The 16,282-nt window shown below is 39.8% G+C and overlaps 1 protein-coding gene and 1 pseudogene across 1 annotated transcript in view; one reads left to right on the plus strand and one right to left on the minus strand.

The window, feature by feature from the left end:
* The window catches only part of MCUB (mitochondrial calcium uniporter dominant negative subunit beta), a 90,950-nt gene that overhangs the window by 71,164 nt on the left and 3,504 nt on the right, over nt 1-16,282 (minus strand). The gene's annotated exons all lie outside the window — the stretch shown is intronic.
* On the plus strand, nt 7,389-7,517 carry LOC122218861 (annotated as a pseudogene).

Raw genomic sequence — 16,282 nt, forward strand, 5'->3', positions numbered from 1 at the left:
AAAGTAAGAGTTACCTGAAGGTTTGTATGACCACAGCAAAGTGACAAACACATCTATTGGCTACAAAATCTCACCCTTGCTTTGATGTGCCATCCTTTACCATGAATATTTTTAAAGATGAGAAACAGAGGATATATTTTCAAGATCTATTCTTGCCAGTTCAGCCACAATCCTACCTTCTATCCTTCAGTTGGGACATTATGGTAAAGAGGCCATCGCTAGTTTTAAAAAACTAACACCTTAAATGACAAATGAACATTTTTAGATCTGTTCCTTAGATACTGGATGTAAGTCTTTAAAGTTTCTGTATTTTAGACCATATTATAGACATGAACCACTTTGGACTTAGCTTCTAATTATTTCAAATCTACCAAATGAAATAGCTAACAAATTTTCATTTCTACTGCATTAATTTTTTTCAGTACAATGAAGGCAGCAAAATACTATTTATAATGTCTGAGAAAAGAAATAAATACTTCTGAATTTAATTCATTTACAAAGCTTCCAACATAAAGGCTTATATCTTATTTTCCTATGAGCTCATTTCTTAGAAAAAGTTAAGATTATGATCTCAGTAATTACATAACACTTGAAGCTTTATATATTAGTCATTTAATCGCTGTTTCTTATTAAAATCTATAATATTTCTTAAGAGAATACTCTCATTTCCCATAAACTTTTGTTTCAAGCTTGTTGGGAAAGTCATTTTCAAAAATTTTTATGTTCCTTTAGGGGAATTAGATGAATTCTGTCATCTAATTGCCATTTTCAGTCCGACTTTATTTTTGACTCAATCTCTGAATAAATTTAAAGCAAACTATAATGCAAATCTCTTCTATGTGGCAGTGGTCAGGATTTTTGCACTGACCCATAGCTGCCTTCAAGTGAATTTCAAAGTCAGCTTCCCTTCCTAGGTATTAATGGCCATTTGTCAGCAAAGCATCAGAATTTACCTATCCCCAACATCTGCAATGCACATGCCACCTCTTAGATGCAGCACCCCTAAGCAAGTACAAAGTCTGCACAACTCTACACGGTGGTCCAGCCTTGCTTTAAAAATGTGAGGTTTAATTAGAGTCCCTACAACTAAAATAGGCTACGGAGAAAACACAGAAATCAACCCCACACTTTGAGTTTCTAATCCAGAACTATGCATTTCAAAGTACAGAAGTATCACACATGGGCCCAGACTTCAGAGAATGTGCAGTCTAACTGAATTAACAAGTACAAAAGCTCTATATAATACAACCAACTTCAACAGAAACAGTGGAATCAAGTGTCAAGTGGCATCCTACCAAGAAAAGCCAAGATGTGTGAAAGGGAACAGAGCTTGCCAACGAAGCTGGAAGCAGGATTCTGAGGGGCCAGATTTGCATATGCAAATGAAGGAAGCTGGGATATGAAAATCAGGGGACTTTCAAATAATAAGCTGCTTTTTCTTGCTACTTGTCGTGCTCATTTTTACCATCCACAAAGAATTCCCGCTTTAGGATTAATCATGGGTTTGTCCAAGTCTATTTTATTATTTTTGTGCTCCAAAAGAAAGAAAACTAAGGCACTGCAGGAGTTAAAACTATGGGATTCATCATCAGAGGGCCTGGATTTAAGTCCTGGCTCCCCCACCAACTAATTATGTGAATAATTAACCTTTCTGGGCCTTAGTGTTTCCATTCATAAAAGAGTATTATCTGTATGACAAGGATGTAGAGAGATTACATGAGATCATGTGGATAGAAAGTACTTTTTAGACTTTTAGGTAATAAGTTATTCTTAGTGGCTTTATCAAATTTTCATACATCAACCATCTTCAAATTCAGATTTCAAGAACTATATTACCAAGTATTATAATCATTTAAGGAAATAACTTTAAAATTCAGGACACTGGACTATTTTTGGTGTGTGGGGAGGATAATGATTAAGTGACAGGAGACAGCTATATACCAGTTTAACTCTGATTTGACCATGATCTTGCTACAGAATAGGATACAGACTCAAACTGTCTTTTGAAGTTCCTTGCCCAACATTCCTGGATTTGTCTGAAGTTACACCTGACCACTGACTGACTGCAAAGAATTAAAGTCTCTTTTAATATGTTAACTTAATGTTCTCTTTTGAAAGCCAACTGCTTTTTCTGGAGGAAAAAAACAACAGTTTATTTGGAGCTTTTATAAAGCAATTTATTTGGAAAACTTTTTAAAAAAGGTTTTAGAAAACTTTATACTTTGGGGCACCTGAGAGGCTCAGTTAAGCGTCTGACCCTTGCTTTCAGCCCAGGTCATGATCTTGTGGTTTGTAGGTTCAAGCCCCACAGTGGGCTCTGTGCTGAGCGCATGGAGCCTGCTTGGGGATCTCGCTCTCTCTCTGCCCCTTTCTTTCTGCCCCTCCCCCTACTACATGCACACTCTCGCAAAAGTAAATAAGCTTTAAAAACAAAACAAAACAAAACAAAACAAAACAAAACCTTTGTATGGAACCAGGAAAGACCCTGGATACCCAAAGCAATCCTGAAAAAGAAAACCAAAGCTGAAGGCATCACAATCCCAGACTTCAAGATGTAATTACAAAGCTGTACTCATCAAGACAGTACGGTACTAGCACAAAAACAGACATTTCAAATACACACACACACACATACACACACACACACACACTGGAGGATTACTCAGCAATCAAAAAGAATGAAATCTTGCCATTTGCAACAACGTGGATGGAACTAGAGGGTATTATGCTAAGCAAAATCAGTCCGAGAAAGACAAAGATCATAGGACTTCACACAAGGGAAGGGAAGCAAAAATAATATAAAAACAGGGAGGGGGACAAAATATAAGAGACTCTTAAATATGGAGAACAAACTGAGGGTTGCTGGAGGGGTTGTGGGGGCATGGGCTAAATGGGTAAGGGGCATTAAAAAGGGCACTTGTTGGGATGAGCACTGGAGGTTATACATAGGGGACAAATCACTGGAATCTACTGAAATCATTATTGCACTATATGCTAACTAACTTGGATGTAAATTAAAAAATAAAAATAATGATAATAATAAAACATAACAAAACACCTTTGTACTTTTACATGACAAATTTCCATATGAAACTGGTATGGCTGGGTCATCTTTATGGTACACTTCAAACTTTAATCTCATAGCTCTTACAAAATTCAAGTGTCCATTTCACACTATGAAACAAGTTTTAGTAGTGTTGGAAGCTCTCCTTCAACTCAATCAGCATAATCAAACCCTGAAAAGATACTCCTTTATTTACTTATTTTTTTAAAGTGAGAGAGAACTTACCTTACTAATAAAGCAGAGTGGCTGTTGGGGCACAGGCCTTAGAGGCCACAGGCCGGGTTTGAGCCTTGGCTGCTTCCGCAAGTGATCAGCAAATAGGGGGTAATGTGGACACCTATCTCCCAGGACTCCCGTGAGGGGACTGAGATAGTGAGGAAAGAGCGGAAGGCAGTGTCTAACACATGCTATGTATTAGCTATCATTATATATGTATTATTAACCAAACAAAAGCAGTATGGACTTCAATAGCTGCTGGTAGAAGAAAAGGAAAACATTACCTAGAGGCTTGACTGTGAAAAAAATAACCTTCTTTGTTAAAAATTATTTACTACGGATGCCTGGGTGGCTCAGTCGGTTGAGTGTCCGACTTCGGTTCAGGTCATGATCTCACGGTTCGTGGGTTCGAGCCCCGCATCGGGCTCTGTGTTAACAGCTCAGACCCTGGAGCCTGCTTCAGATTCTGTGTCTCCTCCTCTCTCTTCCCCTCTCCTGCTCATGCTCTGTCTCTGAACAATAAATAAATTATAAAAAACAATTTTTTTTTAAATGATTTACTAAAGCACCTGAAGTCTTAACCTGGCCCAGTAAGGCAGAATTTTGTAATTCATTTTAAAGAAGGCTAATGTTTAAAGGAATAGTAAGGAAATAACTTACGAGTGGTTATCTGGTTGGGTCCTTCAAACTAAGGGTTACCACTCCCCTCAAGGTGGTCTTGGGTCCACCTTCTCCAACAACAGCCCCCCAACTAGCCCAGGGTTACTGCACCATCCCTGGCAGTTCCCCTGCACCGGCACCCCTGTGCGCAGTCCTTTGTGTATGAACTCTCCTCTGATTATCCTTATCTGGCTGAGCCATCTGTTTCCTGCTGAGATTCTGAATTATACAATCACTTTATACTCTGACTAGTGGTCCAGAGAGTTCCCACATCATGACATGCTTTTACACTTTGGAGTACTGTTTTCCTCTGCCAATTTGATAGGTTAAAAAAAAAAAAAAAGAGAAATGCATCCATTTCCCTATTGTGTCTGCATTTATCAGTGATGCTTACTATTTTTCATATGTTTATTAGGCATTTTTAACTTCCTTTACCCATTTCTCTACTGAGATCTTAGTGGATTTTTTAAAATAAGCTTGAATGATCTTCATATATATATCTGCTATTTGGATGAAAGAATAAACATCTACTTGACTCAGCTTAAGCAAGGATAGAATTTACTTTAAGGGCATAAGGATCTCTCTCATGGAGCCTCAATGGAAGGATTTAGTTGTGCCTTGGGAATGGACTAGAACCAGGGACTGGAGTGTCATACTGAGGTTAGTGAGTCCCCTTGATTCACGTTTCATTTCTCCTCTTCCCTATTTGTCAGCACATTCTGCTTTATCACTACAAAATTATTTTCACTGCTTCCTACTCCACAGGGTAGAAAATGATCATTACCAAACATCACGAGAGCAGCCAACAGGAATAGCAATCCTAAACCCCATTCCTACTTCCTGGGTCAGGTGGCCAGTTGAATGAAAGTAGTCATGTCCTACTAAGACGGCAAACTCCGCTGTAACCATGTATCTGAGAGTGGGAAAGATACCTGAAAAAGAAGACTGGCAGAGACCACAAAGGTGTTTTCTGAAGTTTCAAAACCAATAACACTACCATGCTAAAATATAATTCTTACAGTTTTAATGCTCAATATTTGCCTATGAAAAACCTTTTATAATGTCTTTAAGCAGGATAATTGTAAATACAGTATTAAGATATTTCATACTAATTCAGTTCCAAAGGTACGTTCAAGTAATATCATTTCTAAGAGGTTAGACTTTGATGTTTCCATACAATTGCAGGCATAACAACAATGGTTGATTACAATGCTTAGTCACTGGCATAATTCAGACGTCACTGATTAAACGTGGCACAATCCTACTAAATGGAACAAACTAATTGAAGGAAACTGCCTGGATTCATCACAAAGCGAATGTCTTATGCAAAGATGGGCTGTAACGTATTAGCGGAGATCTGTGCTTAAGGTCAAAAGGACAATTCAAGTAGCACACCTGGGTCCTGGGTGACTTCTAGGCATGACCTCACAGAAAACATCCTAAATCCGAACCTTTACAGAAAGAATATTATATTACAAGGCCAAAACATAAACCACCGCAACTAAATAGTCATTACATTCTAAGCAATCCAAAAGTTTTCCTTGATAGAGAAGTCAGTAAGGAGTGGACAGCAAGAGGTACTAAGTTTTAGCTGAATTTATCAATCTGCAGACTTCAGCAGTTTCTGACTTTGGGAAGGCTATCAAAGACTGTGTACCTAAGGGACCTCACAGAACATCAGCAATAAAAGGAACCTTACAGGGCACCTCAGCTGACCTCCCATTTTGACCTTGACCTGACCCAGATATCAACTAACTCTTCTCAAGCCTACTTTTTGGCTTCTCAATAATCCACCCCTTATCTTCCTACCTGCTTAGTCTAACTTCCTCATGTACTTGTAAGTCTTTCTTCTGGATCTGTCAGATCTGTTCCTCTATGGGTTGGACTCTGTGTTCCTGGAACAGTCAAGTGTTGCTTCCTTGATTTCTGATTTAGACTATAGACACTATATCCAAATTACCACCTCTTTAACCAGTGCCCCAACCACGGTCTGGCCTCATCTCCCATCCTACCATGGCCTTACCAGGTTGGCCATGCCCACGAAAGTAGCTGTTACTTCCAAGTGCTGCACAGGTATTGCCCCATCCCACCTGTGAGGGTTATCAATTTACTTCCAGGAAGCTCCAAATTCACCCTTTTGGACTTCCCTGTGAAAATGGATCTGGGCTCTTCCAGTATTTTTCCTTTGCTGGTTGGCACTAAAGTTTTGTCAGCAGGCAGCACTGGGGAGATGCCAGAAGAGGAAAAGGGGCTCTGCTTCCTAGTTCTGGTGTGCTCACTGAACAGGCTCCTGCAGTGCTTCTCTACTGTCTGCCTGTGTTCTTCTAACTTAAGAGTCCTGTGCTTTAGTGAGCAGTCTATCCAGCAGTCAATAGCCAGAATATATACAGATAGTTTCTTAAACTGAGCTGAGCTCTGCATATGTAGTCTGCCCAATCTTAGGTGTGATTTCCTTGCTCTGAAGCAGCACAGGGTAATGACTTTCTTCCACAGGATACCTTCTTAGATATTTGCAAACAAATATTTGTTTCTTCTTCACCTTCTTTTCACCAGATTAAAAATATCTGGCCCCTTTAATGATCTTCTATATGAATCCCCAATATCTTAATCGCTTTCTGGATGTACCTCCCTCCCCACCAGCTTGTCAGCGTCTCTTCTGAGGTACTGCCTCAGAAATAAAACGTAACATCCTGGTGCAGGATGCAGTAGGACAGTCCTGATCCAATGTAATGGACGACGGCTTGCTGTGATCAGGATGTTCTACTTTCCTTCAGTCAGTCGAATCCTATACTCATCCTATACTTTTCCCCTCATTAGGAAAAAAGACTTGCTTTCTTCTAGGAATGATACATGCTTACCAAGCACACAGTAATCTGCTGCAGTATGGAATAAGAAGCCTCCAGAAAAAGATAATTCCACAGGACCTAGGATGATCTTTTACGCTGTGACAATGCTAGGTTAGGCACAGGCACCATTCAGGATACTATAATATGTTCAGATCAGTGATAATAGTATTATGTATTTCCACTTATATGTATTTTCTATATAATACATGTTGTATACTATGTATCACATATCACATATATATATATATATTATATATATAATAGGCCTGCAAACAACTGTTTCATTAAAGCCTTATTAATGTATCATAGACAAGCATAGCATCCAAGTTCAAGGCATACACAGGTGTGCATGTGTATGGTAATCTAACCATTTCATGATATAAAATGATAATTACACTGTAGAACATGAAAAGCAATGGGAAAGGAAAACATTTCTTATATCTCAAAGTCAATAAAAGTAATGCATTTAAGACTGATCAACAGTGATATCCAAGCCTGACAAATTAAAGTTAAAAAGCCAGCATATAAGCCAAAAAGAGGAGACTGAGTAAATAATGTGGTGAGGAGACATTACACAAAGTCATATTAATAAACCTCTTTCTATCGCTTCTCGGCCTTTTGGCTAAGATCAAGTGTAGTATCTGTTCTTATCAGTTTAATAAATCTCTTTCTGAACATACCCTGAACTACAGTGGATTAATCTCAATAGTATATTATGTACTAAAATATATTTCACTCTAAAACATAGCATCTTTCAACAATCCTAAGTATCCAATTAAGATCTCCCTTTTTTAGACCATATTTCTAACAGAAACAATGCAATTAAATTCCTATACTAGATATATAGGATATTAACCATCACAATTCTTCTCAAGGAAGTCTTTCCCTAAAACCATACTGTCAACATCTTCTCCCAAGTGTACCTTTTTTCTCCTCCTTATCAAGTGTCATTGCATAAACTTGAATTCTGGCTTTAGCTTCTAATTGAACCATTAGAAATTTCCCTTCCTTAGCTTACAGTGTATAAGTGAGACTACACCATTTTCTATTAAGCTGCAGCCCAGAGGGCAGCTAATAATGAACCCAACAAGGTGTCAAATGTTCCTGTTCTAGCCCAAATTAAAAATGCTGCCTTTCCACCATTTCCTTTTTAAGTTTTCCAGAAAGAAATAAAAGTTTCCCTGTAAATATCTATTGTTGAGGAACACATATAAACATAGTTCAAGAGAGCCTCAGAAATTCAGTGCCCACAAAAAGCAAAACTTTCTTGTTTCTGGCCAAGGGAACGGCAGCAGAAACAGCTAAATGTCCACCAAAATCCATCTCTCTTCTTCCACAGTTATCAAGTTTTAGCTGGAATGTGGCTCCCTGCCAGGACCACATCTCTCAGCCCCCTTGTAGCTAAATGTGGCCACGCGACATATCCAACGAAATAGTGGAACACGAGCACGAGTGTTATGTGACATTAATAATCCTAGCCCACTAACACCTTGCAAGTATTAAAAAAAAAACAAAAAACAAAAAACAAACAAATAAAACCCACCTAAGGTCCTTTGACCCTGGAAGCTACATGTTGACGATGACAGAGAAAATGGTCAGATCAGGGTCCCTGAATGATTGTGTGCATCAGAGTTAGCGCAGACCTAAAAAATTCACCTCAGAACCATTTCCTAGAAAGAAAAAACTGGCTTAAAAAAATGTTTAATTATTGTTGGGTCTTTTGTTTCAGCAAAAGTTGAACTTCACAGCTCATCCCAATCAATAAAGATAACAGAAAATTCACTTAGAAATGGTTTAGGAAAGGAAAAGGAAGGAAAAATAGTACATGTACACTGACTGTAAGCTCTAATGCTAGATTCAGATTAAAGGCAAATGGTACCCAGGGTTTAATGATAATTCACCAGAGAAATAAATCCACTGGAATAAATGCCTGTGTCAATATACTGCTCCTTGAACATTCCTTACACAAGTCTTCACTACTTTATCCATCATGTCACGTCTCCTACAGAATAAGAACTCACCACAGAACCTGGATTGTTCCCCTGCCTTCAGACAGCAACTCATTATCTTAGTCCCAGCCTTCCCATGCACTTCCTTCTCTCGTTCCCGCCAGGCACTGGGGCCTCATGATCAGCTCTGACCAAAATCTACAGAAATACCTATGCATCTTCACAATTCTTCCTTTCGTTCTTCCCATTGTTCTAGTTCCTGTTATTCCAGCTTCATGTACACTAACCAGGACTTCACAATGGGTCTTTGGTCATGTACTCACTTACCTCATCCCACTATACACACACTGGATTGCCAGATCCAGATTCCTCTTCTGGAACAGCAGCTCTTTACTACTGACAAAATCCTGGTATACAGTCTACAGGCCGGGGGTTGGCAAACTATAACTTCTGGGCCAAATGTGGCCTACTGCTATTTTTAAAAATAAAGTTTATTGGAAAACACACTATTCATTTATGTATTGTCTATAACTGCTTTCACATTACAATGCCAGAGTTGAGTTATTTGTGACACAGACTCCAGGATGCAAAGCCTAAAATGTTCACTATCTGGACCTTAATAGAAAATGATCAGGGCACCTGGGTGGCTCAGTTGGTTAAGCGTCTGACTCTTGATTTCGGGTTAGGTCACGATCTCGCAGTTCATAAGTTTGAGCCCCATGTCCAGCTCTGCACTGATGGTGCGGAGCCTGCTTAGGATTCTCGCTCTCTTCCTCTCTGTGCCTCCCCCCACTGCACACTCACTCGCTCGCTCTCTCTCTCAAAATAAATAAAAACTTAAAAAAGAAAAGATCACATGATCAGCATGTGGTATAGACCAACATCTTTTCTCAAAGACAATGGCAGCTATCTTCTTATTCCTTATTCATTTAGCAATACTGTAACCACCTGCACTGGCAGAATAAGAAATACAAACATATATACATATGCCCAAAGATATAAAACATATGGTACCTCCCTTTAACCAGACCCTAAGCTCTGAAAGACCAAGTGATGGTCATCTTATTGCAACTCCATGCTCCAAAGTACAGTATGCCCCACATCTGGAATGGTGGTAAAAAGATGGTTACAGGAAAGGATCTGCAGGCTTCCTAACATCAAAAAATGTATTCTTTTCTTTGGGGGTTATTTTCCAAAAGGTTAATCTTATATTTTGCCCAGGAGCTGTATCTTACAAATAAACATCTGTATCATCAATTTTTTTTAAATTTTTTTTAATGCTTATCTTTGAGTGAGAGAGAGAGAGAGAGAGAGAGAGAGAGAGAGAGAGACAGAGCACAAGCAGGGGAGGGGCAGGGAGAGAGGGAGACACCGAATCCACAATAGGCTCCAGGCTCGGAACTGTCAGCACAGAGCCCAACACGGGGCTCCAACCCATGAACCATGAGATCATGACCTGAGCTGAAGTCGGATGCTCAACGGACTGAGCCACCCAGACACCACCCATTGATTTTAAATATTCTAAATTATTCAAGTTTTAACAATAAAGCCTTTAGTACTAACACTAATAATTTTGGCAATCACAAAACCTCACTTTCCAAGTCTAAAACCAGTATGATCTAATACTGGGAGAATCCAATTTAGGAAAGCCCTGGTCTATGGAGACAAGTGCTACCTTCCCCACATATAAACAATCCTCCTAAATCAACGCCACACTTTAAGAACAGCCAAGACCATTATCAAAAAAGAAATGGTAAGTGTTGACAAGGTGGTGAAGAAAAGGGAACTCTTGTGCACTGCTGGTGGGAGTACAGAAAAGCTCCTTTAAAAAATTAAAAACAGGGCTACCATATGATTCAGCAGTTCCACTCCTGGGTACTTAGCAGAGGAAATAAAAACCACTAACTTGAAAAGATATGTACCCCCATGTCCATGGCAGCATTATTTATAATAGCCAAGATATGGAAACAACCTAAGTGTCCATCAATAGATGGATGAATGGATAAAGAAAATGTGGTATAAACACACAATGGAATATTATCCAGCCATAAAAAAAGAATGAAATCTTGCCATTTGCAATAACATGGATAGGCCTTGGGGGGGCGCCTGGGTGGCTCAGTCGGTTAAGCATCTGACTTCAGCTCAGGTCACGATCTCACGGTTTGTGAGTTCGAGCCCCACATCAAGCTATGTGCCAAGAGCTGAGAGCCTGGATTCTGCTTTGGATTCTGTGTCTCCCTCTCTCTCTGCCCCTCCTCGCTTGTGCTCTGTGTGTGTCTCTCTCTCAAAAATAAACATTAAAAAAAAAAAAAACAACAAAACATGGCTAGACCTTGAGGATATTATGCTAAGTGAAACAAGTCAGAGAAAGACAAATGCCAGATGATCTTACCTATGTGGAATCTAAATTTTTTAAATGTTTATTTTTGGAAGAGATAGAGACAGAGTGCAAGCGGGTGGAGGGGTGGAGGGGTGGGGGGAGGACAGAGAGAATCTGAAAAGGCTCCAGGCTCTGAGCTGTCAGCACAGAGCCCAATGGGGGGCTCAAACTCACGAACTGTGAGATCATGATCTGAGCCGAAGTTGGATGCTTAACTGACTGAGCCACCCAGGTGCCCCTTACCTATATGTGGAATCTAAAAAAGAGAAGGGAAGAAAGGAAAAAAAAACAAGCTCACAGATACAGAGCAGATGGGTGGATGCCAGAGGTGGGGGAAAGGTAAAATGGGTGAAGATGGTCAAAAGGTACAAACTCCCAGTTAAAAAAATGTCATGGGGACGTAATACACAGCGTGGTGACTATAGGTAATAACACTGTATTGCATACTTGAAAGCTGCTACCAGAGTAAACCTTAAAAGTTCTCATAAGAAAAACACTTCTGAAACTATGTCTTGACACACATACAATATACATATACAATACATATTTACAATATATACAAATATATATTTATAATATATACAAATATATATTTACAATATATACAAATATATATTTACAATATATACAAATATTGAATCACTATGTTGTAAACCTGAAATGAATATAATGTTGTATGTCTTATACCTCAATTAAAAAACAAAAAAAAAAACCAAAAACCAGCCAACAAAATACACACCCTTACACACCAGGCTGTCTGTCCTTACATAATTTATGTTTCATTAGATTATGTTAATAATGTCCTTTAAAAATCCTGATTTGAAAGCATATCTGAGGGAAAAAAACTAACCAAAATATTATTTAGGATTACTGCTTTCTTTTAATAGAAAAATATGATAAATAACATTTTGATTAACTTTTTAGAAACCTTCAGTTATTCAAGGCTCACATCCCGAAGAGTAGGTAAGAATGCTTTAGGTGTTCCCGGCTAGATGAAGTGAAGAGGAAACGGAGAAGGTTAGGCATAAAGAAAGCATACCATTAAGAAACTCTATGTAATATTTAGTTATCCGTCCACTCATCCCTCTACCCAACAAGTACGTATTATTCAGGGCAGAGGCCATCAGAGGTGAGGAGAAATAGCTCTGACCACAAGGTCCTGAGAGAATGCAGGAGGGAAAACCATTCAAGCACACCTGTAACACATGGGATGCATTAAGTGCTGCGGAAGAGAAAAAAGAACGTGGAGTTAATTCTGCTGGCAGAGACCTGTGCACCTCATCAAAAAGGGGCTCCAGGGAGTGGGTGGGCGGGTACTGGAACTCAGCCTTGGAGGAAGTGTAGAATCACGAGAGTGAAGAAGGGTGATTTGGGGGGCGGGGAATAAAGCTGCCTAGGGAGCAGCACAGATACCGACAAAGGGAGGCATGGAGCAGAAAGTGGGACTGCTGGGATGAGGCCACAGGATTTCCCAATCAACTGCAGCTTATGTTTTAAAGCTTGCTTACCTTGGTTTCACTAATAACAAACCCATAAAAGGGTATTTACAAGGTCAAAAGAAACCATACTTTCCCCTGGAAAGTGGAAATTGCTTTATTACATATTATCTGAAACATTCCCAAAGCAGACTTGCAGAAATAAGTTATCAGACCATAAAATGTTACCACAAACATCCTCCAGCAAGAGCTCAGACAGCCAATGCTATGTTGATCTGTTTGCAGACATTTTCTAAAATGTTTTTTCAGGTTTACGGTCACATTACTGTCAACTCTCAGGTAATAAAAATGTACACCTGTATTCCAGCTGCATTACTGGTGGAAAGAGCAGGTATTCATCAAACACCTTTCAAAATCCTCTCTTCAAATATCCCACTTAGCTCACTGGGGAAATTAATACCAAAAACAAAATATTTAACAAGAGACAGTCCACACATATGAACACCCATAACCACACACACACCCCCCCCCACACACAGAATCAGGAAAAGAACAAGAATTTGTCAAAAAGAATAACTTCTTCCTTCTTCCAACCAGGTTCAGGACATTTGTTATTTACTGTTAGGCCTAAGAGGTTAAAAATAATCTAACTCATCCCTAGGCCTCAGAAATGAGATTTGAGCATTCATTATAAAAGCACTCCTGGGGCACCTGGATGGCTCAGTGGGTTGAGCTCCCGACTCTTGATTTCCACTCAGGTCGTGATCTCATGGTCGAGATCGAGCCCCGTGTCTGGCTTTGCACTGACAACTGCTTGGGATTCTCTTGCTCCCTCTCTCTCTGCCCCTCCCCTGCTTGCTCGCTTGTACATGGGTGCACTCTCCCTCTATCCCTCTCTCAATAAATTAAACTTAAAAAAAAAAAAAAAGAATTTATTTCTTGAAAAAAAAAAAAAGGCCTTCCTACAACAAAATAATTGAGAGTTCATCACCACTTGTGTCCACAGCAGTTCTGCAAACCACACCGTCTCAACCCAGTAAATACCAAAAGACCCTCAGAGAGAACACATACTTCCAGGATGATCCTTCAGGAAGACTTTTTTCCACCCTAAAGTTTGCCACAATAAAGCTTTGTGCACCTACCCGTTTCCGTTTCTTGAAAAGAGGTTTAATTTTTCATGTCACTTTTTGTTTCCGCTCACAGGCTATAGACGTTTCAACTCCAGTTCCGTCTCTTGTCTCTCTTTTCATGGCTCCCTATTTCTTGCCCTCACATCTATTCAGAGAAATTCTCTTCACTAGACTTTGTTTATGGTGATTTCATACAGCATTTCTCACCAATATTGTGAATCCTAGACAGAAATCTAATTATCCCCCAAAGAGCTGCCCAAAGCCTGGACTGCAGGGCTGTTTCCTTTATTAATGAACCTGTGTCTAAAGTAAAAATCATGTACAATCAAGTAATACCATTTATGAGTTAACAAAATAGGAAACTCTCAGAATAAGAGATTTGGTAGGTATTGCTAGTTGAACCAAACTATAGTTGAAGTCAGGTGAGGACAGTGGAGGTAGCAAGGAGGTAGGATTCAGGCCAGGTGAAGGCACTAAGAAAAAAAGGTGAGAGGACAGCAAAACAACTTCAGTACCACATTTAAGAGAGAACCATACATGTCAACCACATCTCAAGAAGAGTGAGAGAACCACAGCATCAAAGAATTTGATTCTTACAGCAACTCTATTCAGTACAATCAATATTTAGTGAGCACTTTCTCGGGGTGAAGCACATAGCAGAGACCGTGTGAACCAGAAACTAGTTTGCCACACTTCCACAATTAACTACTTAGAATATATTTGTTCAGGGGCGCCTGGGTGGCTCAGTCGGTTGGGCCTCCGACTTCGGCTCAGGTCACGATCTCACGGTGAGTTCGAGCCCCGCATCGGGCTCTGGGCTGATGGCTCAGAGCCTGGAGCCTGCTTCCGATTCTGTGTCTCCCTCTCTCTCTGCCCCTCCCCCGTTCATGCTCTGTCTCTGTCTCAAAAATAAATAAACATTAAAAATAAAATAAAATAAAAAGAATATATTTGTTCAAACACCAAGAGCTGATTTTTTAAATTTCTTAAAAACGTATTTTCACGTTTTCCCATTAAAAGATCATTTCAGGGGCGCCTGGGTGGCTCAGTCAGTTAAGCGTCTGACTCTGGCTCAGGTCATGATCTCACGGTCCGTGGGTTCGAGCCCCGCGTCGGGCTCTGTGCTGACAGCTCAGAGCCTGGAGCCTGTTTTGGATTCTGTGTCTCCCTCTCTCTCTGCCCCTCCCCCACTCATGCTCTGTCTCTGAAAAATAAACATTTAAAAAATAAAAGATAATTTCAGAAAAAATTGGTGAGGATGTGAATGTAGGAAAAAACGAAAGTAGAGAACACGAAACCATGAGTGTGGTAAATACGTAAAATGCTTATCATTTCACATTTGTTAGAAGGTGGGTTGAAAATCTGACCCTACGCTTGCTGGCAGCCAGTGCACAGGGAGAACAGCACTGGCTACAGTCATTTCACTGCTGGTACAAAAAACTCCCGCATCTGCGCAGGAGAAACCAACAACTCTAATGCTACGACCAGACCGCAACTTCTTCCATGGGTCCTCTTAAAGGGCACCTTTCAACTGACTACCATGTTTCACAGGGCTGTTTCTTAAAAGGTATGCTAATGCGGGGGCACCTGGGTGGCTCAATTGCTTACACATCCTTCTTCAGCTCAGGTCATGGTCTCCAGCTTCCTGGGTTCAAGCCCCAAATCAGGCTCTGTGCTGACAGCTCCAGAGCCTGGAGCCTCCTTCGGATTCTGTGTCTCCCTCGCTCTCTGCCCCTCCCCCACTCATGCTCTGTCTCTCTTAAAAATAAATTTTCGTTAAGTATATTTAATTAAAAAAAGGTATGCTAATGTGGAAAATTCAGTAAACACATTTGGATGAGGGATCCCATACCATGCAGTGAACATACAGCTCTGAGAACAGAGTTGATATTTGTTAAAAAAATAAATAAATAAAAACACGAAAATAATGTGGTAAATGAAACAGGAATTAAAAAAAGATACTTCTAGAATATGGCTAAGATTATGCTGTTCTGTTTATTAACTATTGGCTTATAGCCTGTAGGTTAGCTCAAGATGTCTATTATAAAATGGTTCTAATGCTAGATACTCTTGAATAAGCAATATTTCACAGATGAAAACACTGGTAATGACAGAACAAAGTATCAGAGCGAGACTTAATCTATTCTGACATGCCTACCCCATCAAATCAATTTCAATTCCTTTTTAAAGGGAAAACAGTTATTACAATCACTAGGTAAAACTGCCATTTTACTGACTGCCTAAGATCATAAAAGAGGACTGTTCAACCATTAAGACATTCTGACACTGACAATATTTTATTCAACACTATATTTATATCCCCTGGTAAAATTACAAATGGCAACTTTAAAGATGGCAAGAGCTCTGGGGACCAATTAGATAAATCTTGTTTCGCAAAGGGAATACAACAGGCCCAAACAGACCGAATGACTTGGCTAAGTTCAGGGAGCTCACGGGTGGCAAGGCCAGGTGGGCACTCAGATGTTCCAACTGCCTAGCGCCAACTAAATTAGCTGCTCATTTCTCTGCTAGCACCTAAACACATTTAGCTTACACAGCTATTAGATCAACCAGTATTTGCCTCAGGTTTTCTACCAATGC

Source organism: Panthera leo, chromosome B1 (genome assembly GCF_018350215.1).
Source record: "Panthera leo isolate Ple1 chromosome B1, P.leo_Ple1_pat1.1, whole genome shotgun sequence".
Lineage (NCBI taxonomy): Eukaryota > Metazoa > Chordata > Mammalia > Carnivora > Felidae > Panthera > Panthera leo.